This window comes from Euphorbia lathyris, chromosome 2 (genome assembly GCF_963576675.1).
Source record: "Euphorbia lathyris chromosome 2, ddEupLath1.1, whole genome shotgun sequence".
Lineage (NCBI taxonomy): Eukaryota > Viridiplantae > Streptophyta > Magnoliopsida > Malpighiales > Euphorbiaceae > Euphorbia > Euphorbia lathyris.
Window position 1 is genome coordinate 140202097 of NC_088911.1, and position 9075 is coordinate 140211171.

Below are 9075 nucleotides of genomic sequence, written 5' to 3' on the forward strand. Positions count from 1 at the left end.
AAAGAGGGAAAGTTTTTGATATGGAAATCAGAGGGTAAATTACACCATGGTCAGTGAACTTTATCAATTTCAACATTATGGCTACTCACTTCAATTTTTAACTATATGATTATTAAATTTTACATTTTTTAATATCGGTAGCCACTAAATTTTAACTAACTTCTCAAAGTGACTGTTAACGACCTCAAAATGAAAATATTCAAGAATTAAAGTTGTTCAGAACGACATTTATCATGAAACCACATTTTTTATTTTCCGAAATCACATTTTTAGAACATTTCATCTCTAAATACTTATTTTCTCTCTCCTAACCAAACAACACTTAAATAATTTCAAAACGAAAATTTTCAAGTCCTTAAAATATTATTAACTCTTCGAATTGTTTATTTTGAGGCCTTCAACGATCGTTTTAAGGTGTTGAGTGGATATAGATATTAAAAAGTATAAAATTTGATGATGATATTATTAAAAATTGAAGTTTCATGACTATAATGTTAAAATAATAAAGTTCACTGGCCACGGGTGTAATTTACCCAGAAATCAGACCTCGATTCTTACAAAAGAAAGTTGAGGCATGTCCGAAATTTACTCGATGGGTTTTGTTTTATTTTTTGACCGTTGTGAAATGGGACCCATAGGTTGAAATTTGAACAAAAGTTGCCACTTACTTTTCCAACATTCTGGCCCATGTCAGGAGTTGGAAGTGCATCCGAGCAGCTTATTACATCATCTGCTCCTTAACTTTCTTAAATAATTTTGATTTTTTCTCTGAACTTTTAACCTATTGCGATAGTGATTTCAACTTGCATAGTGAACTCAATAACTTAATAAAAATATAATCAATTAATCATTTAGTTACAAAAATATAAAGTTAAATGTGGTAGATTCCCGTGCTCTTTGCTTGATCCGGGAATAGACTCGTTTAAAAAAAATGATCAAGATCGGAATATGCGATTCTAATATTAGAGACAATAAGTTTTATAATTGAATAAGTGATAACTTACTTTTTTTTTATATATTCTAAGATGTGGAGTGGAATAACATATTCCGTATTTAACTTTTTCTTTTTGTAATCGAATAATCAATTGATTGCATTTTAGGCAAGTTTAGAAGACTAATTGAATATTTTATGCAAATTAAGAGATCTATCGAAATACTTTAAAAATTTAAAGGTTCAATCAATCTTTTTGTACAAATTCAATGGGTAAATGATTTTATTAAACCGCATCCCACCATTTCCAAATAATTTTAGATCCATTTTGGATGGCATGTTTCTATGTATAGTTGGCAAATTGTACCGTGAACTTGTCTAAAAATATTGATTGGTTTCCTAATATCACGGTAGTTCTTGTAGTTTATATAAAATATTTAGTTAGCTCCATTAATTGTATAAAATGCAATCAAATGATTACTCGGTTAATCCGATGAATTTATATAAAATGTAATCAACTAATCACTCAGTTGTAAAAAATTAAGTTAAATTCAATAGATGTATTAGATCCTTAAAAAAAAAAAGTAAAACGACAAAGGTCGGAGTATGCGGTTATAATATTAGAGAAGATAAATTTTATAGTGGAGCAAGTAATAACTTCATTTTTAATCTATTATTGAATTATGTAATAACATTTTAAGATTTGTGGAATAACATATTCCGCATTTAACTTACTTTTTTGCAACCAAGTAATCAATTGATTGCATTTTACGCAATTTTAGGGGATTAACTGGACATTTTATGCAAATTAAGAGAGCTATCGGGACACTTTAAAAGTTTAAAGGGTCAATCAAGCTTTTTGTACAAGTTCAGGAAGCAAATGATGGATTAAACCGCATCCAAGCATTTCCAAATAATTTTAGATCCATTTTGGTTGGCACGTTTCTTTGTATCGTTGGTTTAATACATTATTTGCTTTCTGAACTTATCTAAAAAGTTTGATTGATCTCCTGAACTTTCAAAGTATTCCGGTGGCCTTCTCAACTTGTATGAAATGTTCAGTTAGCTCCCTTTAACTTGTATAAAATATAATCAATTGATCACTCGGTTGTAAAAAAAAAAGTTAAATGCGGAAGACGTATTGCACGCGTCTTAATATGTTATTACATGATTCAAGAACAGATTAAAAAAGAAATTATTACTTGCTCAACTATACAAATTGTCTTCTTTAATATTAGAACCGCATACCCTGATCTTGGTCGTTTTATTTTTTTAAGATACGTGCAATACATTTCCGCATTTAACTTATTTTTTTGCAACTGAGTGATCATTTTACGCAAGTTCAGAGGGCTAAACGAACATTTTATGCAAGTTGAGTGAGCTATCAAGACACTTAGGATCAATCAAGCTGTTTAGTCAAGCTTTTTAGACAAGTACATGGGGAAATAATGCATTAAGCCTTTATTGTTTAATGTTACTAGGAGTGGTAATTGGACGGAGAAAAACCGAAAACCGTGAAGATCTGAACCAGAAGGGCCGAGAAAAAATCAATTTTTTTGGGTGCGGGACTGGAGGCAGAGAAAGTTCTATCCCAAAAACTAAATTTGGACGGAAGTGAGTATTACTATCCTGAATTGTGAAAATCCCTGTAAAAAAACTCGTGGAAATCCCGAAAAATCCTTAAAACTATAATTAAAATTATATATATTATATAAAACTAATTTTAATTTACTAAATATTATTATATTATAAAAATAAAACCTAACTACATCTAATTGGCCTATTAAGTAATAAATATACTTAAGTCAAAATGCGATAAATGAAGATAAAAATTGATGGTGTGAAAACTTAAAATATAGGAATAAGGTACTAAAATATGCCTATAGTTTTTACAAAGGTATCAATTTAAGTTTCACGTATAAAATAACATCAATATAGGTTTAACTTTTAAAAAAAATATTAATATAGGTCTCGATAACGGATTGGACACGTGATAGGAGGTTACCAATAGGTTATCATACCTAAAAACATAATTCTCTCTCCATAATAAAACCAGAATTATAATATTTCTCTGATATTAGCTGTCACGATTTTTCTTATAAAACATAATAAAAAAACTAAACATAAAATTAAATCCTATTTTTTTAAAATTTCACGTTAATAACATATATCAAATCACAAGATAATGCATTACATTTTTGTTTTGTCTAGAGAATATAAAAAAACCATATAATAAAATAAACAATCAATTAATCGGTTCATAGTTTATAATATAATTTTGACTTGTTAATTAACTAATTCATATTTAATTTTCTATCGTGCTTTTTTATATATATTTTGGCTGATATTTTATTATAGCATAAATTATATTAATCGCCACTAAACTTTGTTTTTTTAACGATATGACTACTGAACTTTATAAACTTAATATAAAAGTCACTTAACTTTAGATCTTTTAATATTTATAACCACTAAACTTTAAATAATTTTTCAAAATGACCCTTAACGAACTCAAAATGAAAATATTCAAGAATTAAAATTGTTCGGAACGATATTTATCATGAAACCACAATTTTTATTTTCTAATTTTTGGAGATTTCTCTCTCTAAAAATTCACTCTATTTCCTAACCAAACAACACCTAAATGGTCTCAAAACAAAAAATTTCAAAAATTAGTTGTTTTTAGAATTTTTTATTTTGAGACCATTAATGGTCGTGTTGAGGCATTGAGTGGCTAAATGTGTTAAAAAGTGTAAAATTGAGTGGTCACTTTAATTTATGTTACGTTACGTTACGTCACATTACATTATGTTACTTACGTAGCATTACATTACGTAACATAACGTAACGTAACTTTACCTAAACATATAAGATTTATGTAACGTTCAAATGTTTTACGTAAAACTCGATTTTTCGCAATGTTAATGATTTTTTTTATAAAAATACAACTTTACGTTAATTAAGTCCAACTTTAAATAAATTATCTCTAAAGATGTGAGATTCATGTAAATTTCAAAAAATATACATGAAAGTAACATTTTTCGTGAAACTAAGTGGTTTTGATTTTGTAACATAATAACTTTACATAAATTGAGCTTATATTATTATGTTACGTTACATTACGTCACGTTAAGTTACATAACATTACGTTACGCTACGTCACGTCACGTCACGTTACATCACGTTAAGTTACGTTACGTCACGTCACGTTACATCACGTTAAGTTACGTTACGTCACGTCAAGTCAAGTTATGTTATATTACATTACGTTACGTTACATTACGTTACGTTATATTACGTTATGTTATGTTATGTTATGTTATGTTATGTTATGTTATATTATGTTATGTTACGTTACGTTACACTAAGTTACATTATCTTAGGTTGGGGATTGTAAGCTCATTGACTGTTTATAAATAAATGAAAGCTTAAAGAAGTAAAAAAATCTAAGGATTTTAAATTGAGTTTACAATCCTAAAAATTTATAGATTGAGCTTACAATCCTAAGGATTTATAAATTGAGCTTATAATTATTACGTTAAGTTATATTACGTCATGTTATATTACGTCACGTTAAGTTACATTAGATAACGTTACGTTACGTTATGTTAAATACCTTAGATAATGTTACGTTATGTTAGGTTGGGGATCGTAAGCTCAATGACTATTTATAAATAAATGAAAGCTTAAAGAAATAAAAAAAAAGTTAAGGATTCTAAATTGAGCTTACAATCCTAAGGATTTATAGATTGAACTTACAATCCCAAGATTTAGAAACTGAGCTTATAATTATTACGTTACCTTACATTACGTTAACTTACATCATATCACATTATATTATGTTAGGGATTGTAAGCTCAATGACTGTTTATAAATTGAACTTATAATTATTACGCTACGAAACGCTACGTTACGTTACGTCATATTAAGTTATGTTACGTTACATCACATTGAGTTATGTTATGTTACGTTACATTAGAGATTGTAAGCTCAATGATTATTTTGGTTATGCTATGTTAGGGATTAACAGCTAAATGACTGTTTAGAGAGAAATGCATCACTAAAACCCATACTTTAATTTAATCCCCTTTCTACATGTAATCTCAGAAATAATAATAATAATAATAATAATAATAATAATAATAATAATCATTCGAGAACTAATTAAGATTATGAAAATGGCAATGGTAAAATATGAATAGATATGGGGAGTCTCGAGATTTAGATTTACGGGTTTCTAAAGTTGATTTGTACCTTGTTCGGTTTTTTCACACTTTTGGATTATTAGAGACAAATAGCCATTTGTAGGTTTCCTCACTGGGTTCTAGTTCGTGATTCTGTATGACGCGATGTAGGGTCCACCTATAACATACCGAGCAAAGGTAATATAATTTTATCACGAGGGTCGAAAAATCCGTGCTCACGGTTATGTTACGTTACGTTACCCTAATTTACGTTACATTACGTTACATTATTCTAAGCTATGTTACGCTATGTTATGCTAAAATTAGCCCTCTAACTATAGATTATTGGCTCTGCCACTATCTGAAATATGGGTCAGTTTTAAAATATGCACTGACTTCCACTCTTCTAAATCCATTCGATCTCATTGAAGTACATCCATAGGGCTAAGGAACTTCTTCTCCCACACGACCCCATTTCTATATTTCCATAGTCTCCACATAATTATTGTTATCGCTGTCAAAGTCATCCAAGGGATCTGCGACTACCAAATTGCTCAGCCAACTCAAAATATCAAACACCAAACTCATTTTCTAATTGTCAAACTTCCCTTCCCATTAAGCACTCCAAGAAAATGTGACCTTCGTCTTCCCCTATGGTATTGCAGATCGAACAAATATTCGGGAGGTTGTTGTGTTTGTTGACAATATTGGTTAGTGTGGGAATGCAGAGAGAGAGAGAGTAAACGCCACAAGTAGGAGAGTGGAGAGAGAGTATAAGAGCATCTCCAATGTGTAAAGGGGGACAATCCTTGTAATCATATTATGTAATGGGGGAGAGTGACTATAGTGTTCAATGGAACATTGTAATGGTCGTTGGCTCTAAGTCTCGACTTGGTATAAGGAACACTATAGGGCAGAGTGACCTGTCACCTTTGGATTTGTCACTAGATTTGCTTGTATTTCACCATCTCTAGTAGTTACTGTTGAGTGATTTCCGCAAGTGCACGGTATACACTTGTAGGAATAAAAGATATCGAACCCACAGGGAACGCTTTTTAACTAAAACCTTATTTAATTCAGTTTTATTCACGTGTTTAGGTTTAACAAAAGAAATTCGTTTAATTGATTGAATTGGTTCGGGTAAATTAGGATTAGATAAGAATATTATATTGAGTTTAGAGAACAATTCTGTCTTGAGATTTTGATTACAAGACAGATACTTCCGTAATTGGAATAAATAGAAGGTATAAAACTTATTTTCATAAAGCAAAGAAAACAACTTTAACTTTGGTAAGATTATGGACATGAAATAATATAGGAATTTATTCAATTAAATGGCTTTGAACCGTAGAAATCTCTCTGGTTTGGAGCAGATTTCTACCTTAATCAAATTATTATTTTATATCCGATAAGCCGCGATCAGCGATCATATCATCCGTAAAAACTAATTCTGTCAAGTGTTCAACAAAGTTCTTATATGAATAAGATGGAATAAAATGTTTTAATAAAAACACCAATTTATCACTTTGAAAATCATTTTGTCAGAACAATATCAAAATAACAACAGAAAGAATGTATTGAATAAAATAAATATATCATTAATGAAATGTGAATCTTCACAAGTTAACAGAAAAGTAGAAACATGGAAAGCATTGTGACGAAAACTTTGAGATCCGGGTTGTCAATCTTTCCCTCAAACTCCGTAGGTTTGTCAGACCCTTTTGCGCTTCAGCCATTAATTCTTCTCGCTGAATCTTCGGAATAGAGACTTGGTTAGTCTGCTACTAGAATGAAAACTTGTCTCTGATCAACCTTTGAAACTAAACTAATACTGTGTTTATAACTAATCTAATAACAACTTGTGTACATCAAGTTTGTTTACAGAAATGAAATATAACTTTCTGATTCTTTTCTGAATCAGAAACTCAACATAATAACTCTCTTCTCTAACTTTTCTAACTTAACCAACCACTTAAATTTCTAAAATGGATCACTTATTTATAGTTGTTGAAGGGTTGTAAATGATGGGTCGTGTCCGTTGGTGAAGGGTCGCTTTTATCCAAACGAACAGACGCGTTTCTCGGATTAAAACATGTGAAATATGTGTAGAATTCTTCGCTGTCGCGACTGAGATTCTGAAAATCTCAGTCGCGACAAGGGGTGCAGGGGCGAGTTGAAGATTCCGTTTTTTCGGAGTTTGGCTTTCGTATGTCGCGACTGAGATTATGAAAATCTCAGTCGCGACAGGGACTTGTCTCCCCGTCTCTCGACTGCTTCTTGTCCTCCTTGAGCGTTCTTCTGACTGATACGTATTCTTGGTACGTTTTTTAGGTTTTCCCTCCATTTTAGCTCCGTTTTAGCTCCTATTTGGATTTAACCAAATAATTAAGTACCTTGCATCAAAGAAGTAAATAAAGACGTAAAAGTATTCCAAATGAATATAATTAGCACGATTTCAATGTAAATTTAACGTATTTATATATGATATTTTAGGTATATTTTGGGCTTAACAGCTACCCCCTACTACTACGGGATATGACATTATGGATGTATTCTTGTTGATTATATACTAATGAGATCATCCGCGATTATTCACTTTCGGGTCCTTTTTGTGATGCCTATGATTGTATGCGAATGTGTTTGATTGCATTATGATTGTGTTATTGTTGTGCCACTATATCTCGCATATATGGCTGATATCTAACCCATGCGTGTGAATATTGCAGATAAGGTGAATTATAGCTAGTGGCTGACTTACTTCCGGAGGGTTAAGTGAGCACCATACCGGTCTATCGTGTTGGCCCCATGACACAATGCAAGCAACTTCAAAAGTTACAAAAACTTAACATACCATCTAAAAATATAATATTTTATTTTCTCTATTATCCACGTCACTTTTGACAACTTAAAAAAATACTTTAATGCCAAACAACTCCAAAAGTTAACACTACGGTCTCACAAATTATTATTTTATATATATTTTATTTTAATCATAATATTGTCATAAAATTAAACCAAAAGTAAAAAAAATTAAATTATTTATTAATAATAATAAAAAAGTAAAGTTGTCAAAAAGTGGGAACCTTGCCATAAAAATCTAAAAAACTTTTGTTACTCCAATACAATGCACTCTTCCAAGCATCCTAGCATCCTCCACCTCATCAAATACATTTCCAAGCACCCCATTAGAGATGCTTCAAAGAGCTCTCTACACAGAGCCCAAAATTTAACAGGAGCCAATTTTTTTATTAATCATACAATATATTACTAATTTTTTATTATGTTAAAAATTAAGTGAATGTTAACTTATCTAAAACATATCTATAGTCTTAAGGATCCAATTTTTATTATTCTCACACTATCTAATTAAATTATTTTATTATATTTATTATATCAAAAATCAAATTCAATTATTTTGATGTTTCATTTTATAGAAACATTATTGTTGTATAAAAGTATTAATTTTTTTTAATTAATAACATCCAATTTTTTTTTCCTTCAAAAAAAAAAAAAATACCACCCAATTTTTTTATTTGGTAGAGGGTCTAAAAAAATATTTAAGACGACCCTAACCACAAGCAGTTTTTAGCTTTGGGGGCAACTTTGAGCTTCCATATCCGAGACTAGCCAGGCATTGTCGAGATGGAAGTAAGATGGAAGTAGTAGAAACCTCAAGGTCTCTCAACGTCTTGTACCCACTGCTCACCAAATATGTACCATCCTTATTATGTAATCAGTACCATCCATCCTCTTTGCTCACAGGGCCGACTATGGACATAAACCACTAGTGCGAACGTGTAAGGCCCAGGTCCAAACGAGGCTCAAATTTTTTATTTTAGTATATGTACCGTCACAATCTGCCCTCAAGAGAGGCATCCATTCCTGCCTCTTGTTTTGTTGGTAATAAAAAGTCTCAGTAGGGCCTGTGAGCAAAACAAAAAAGGAATTTCATCTAGTCGA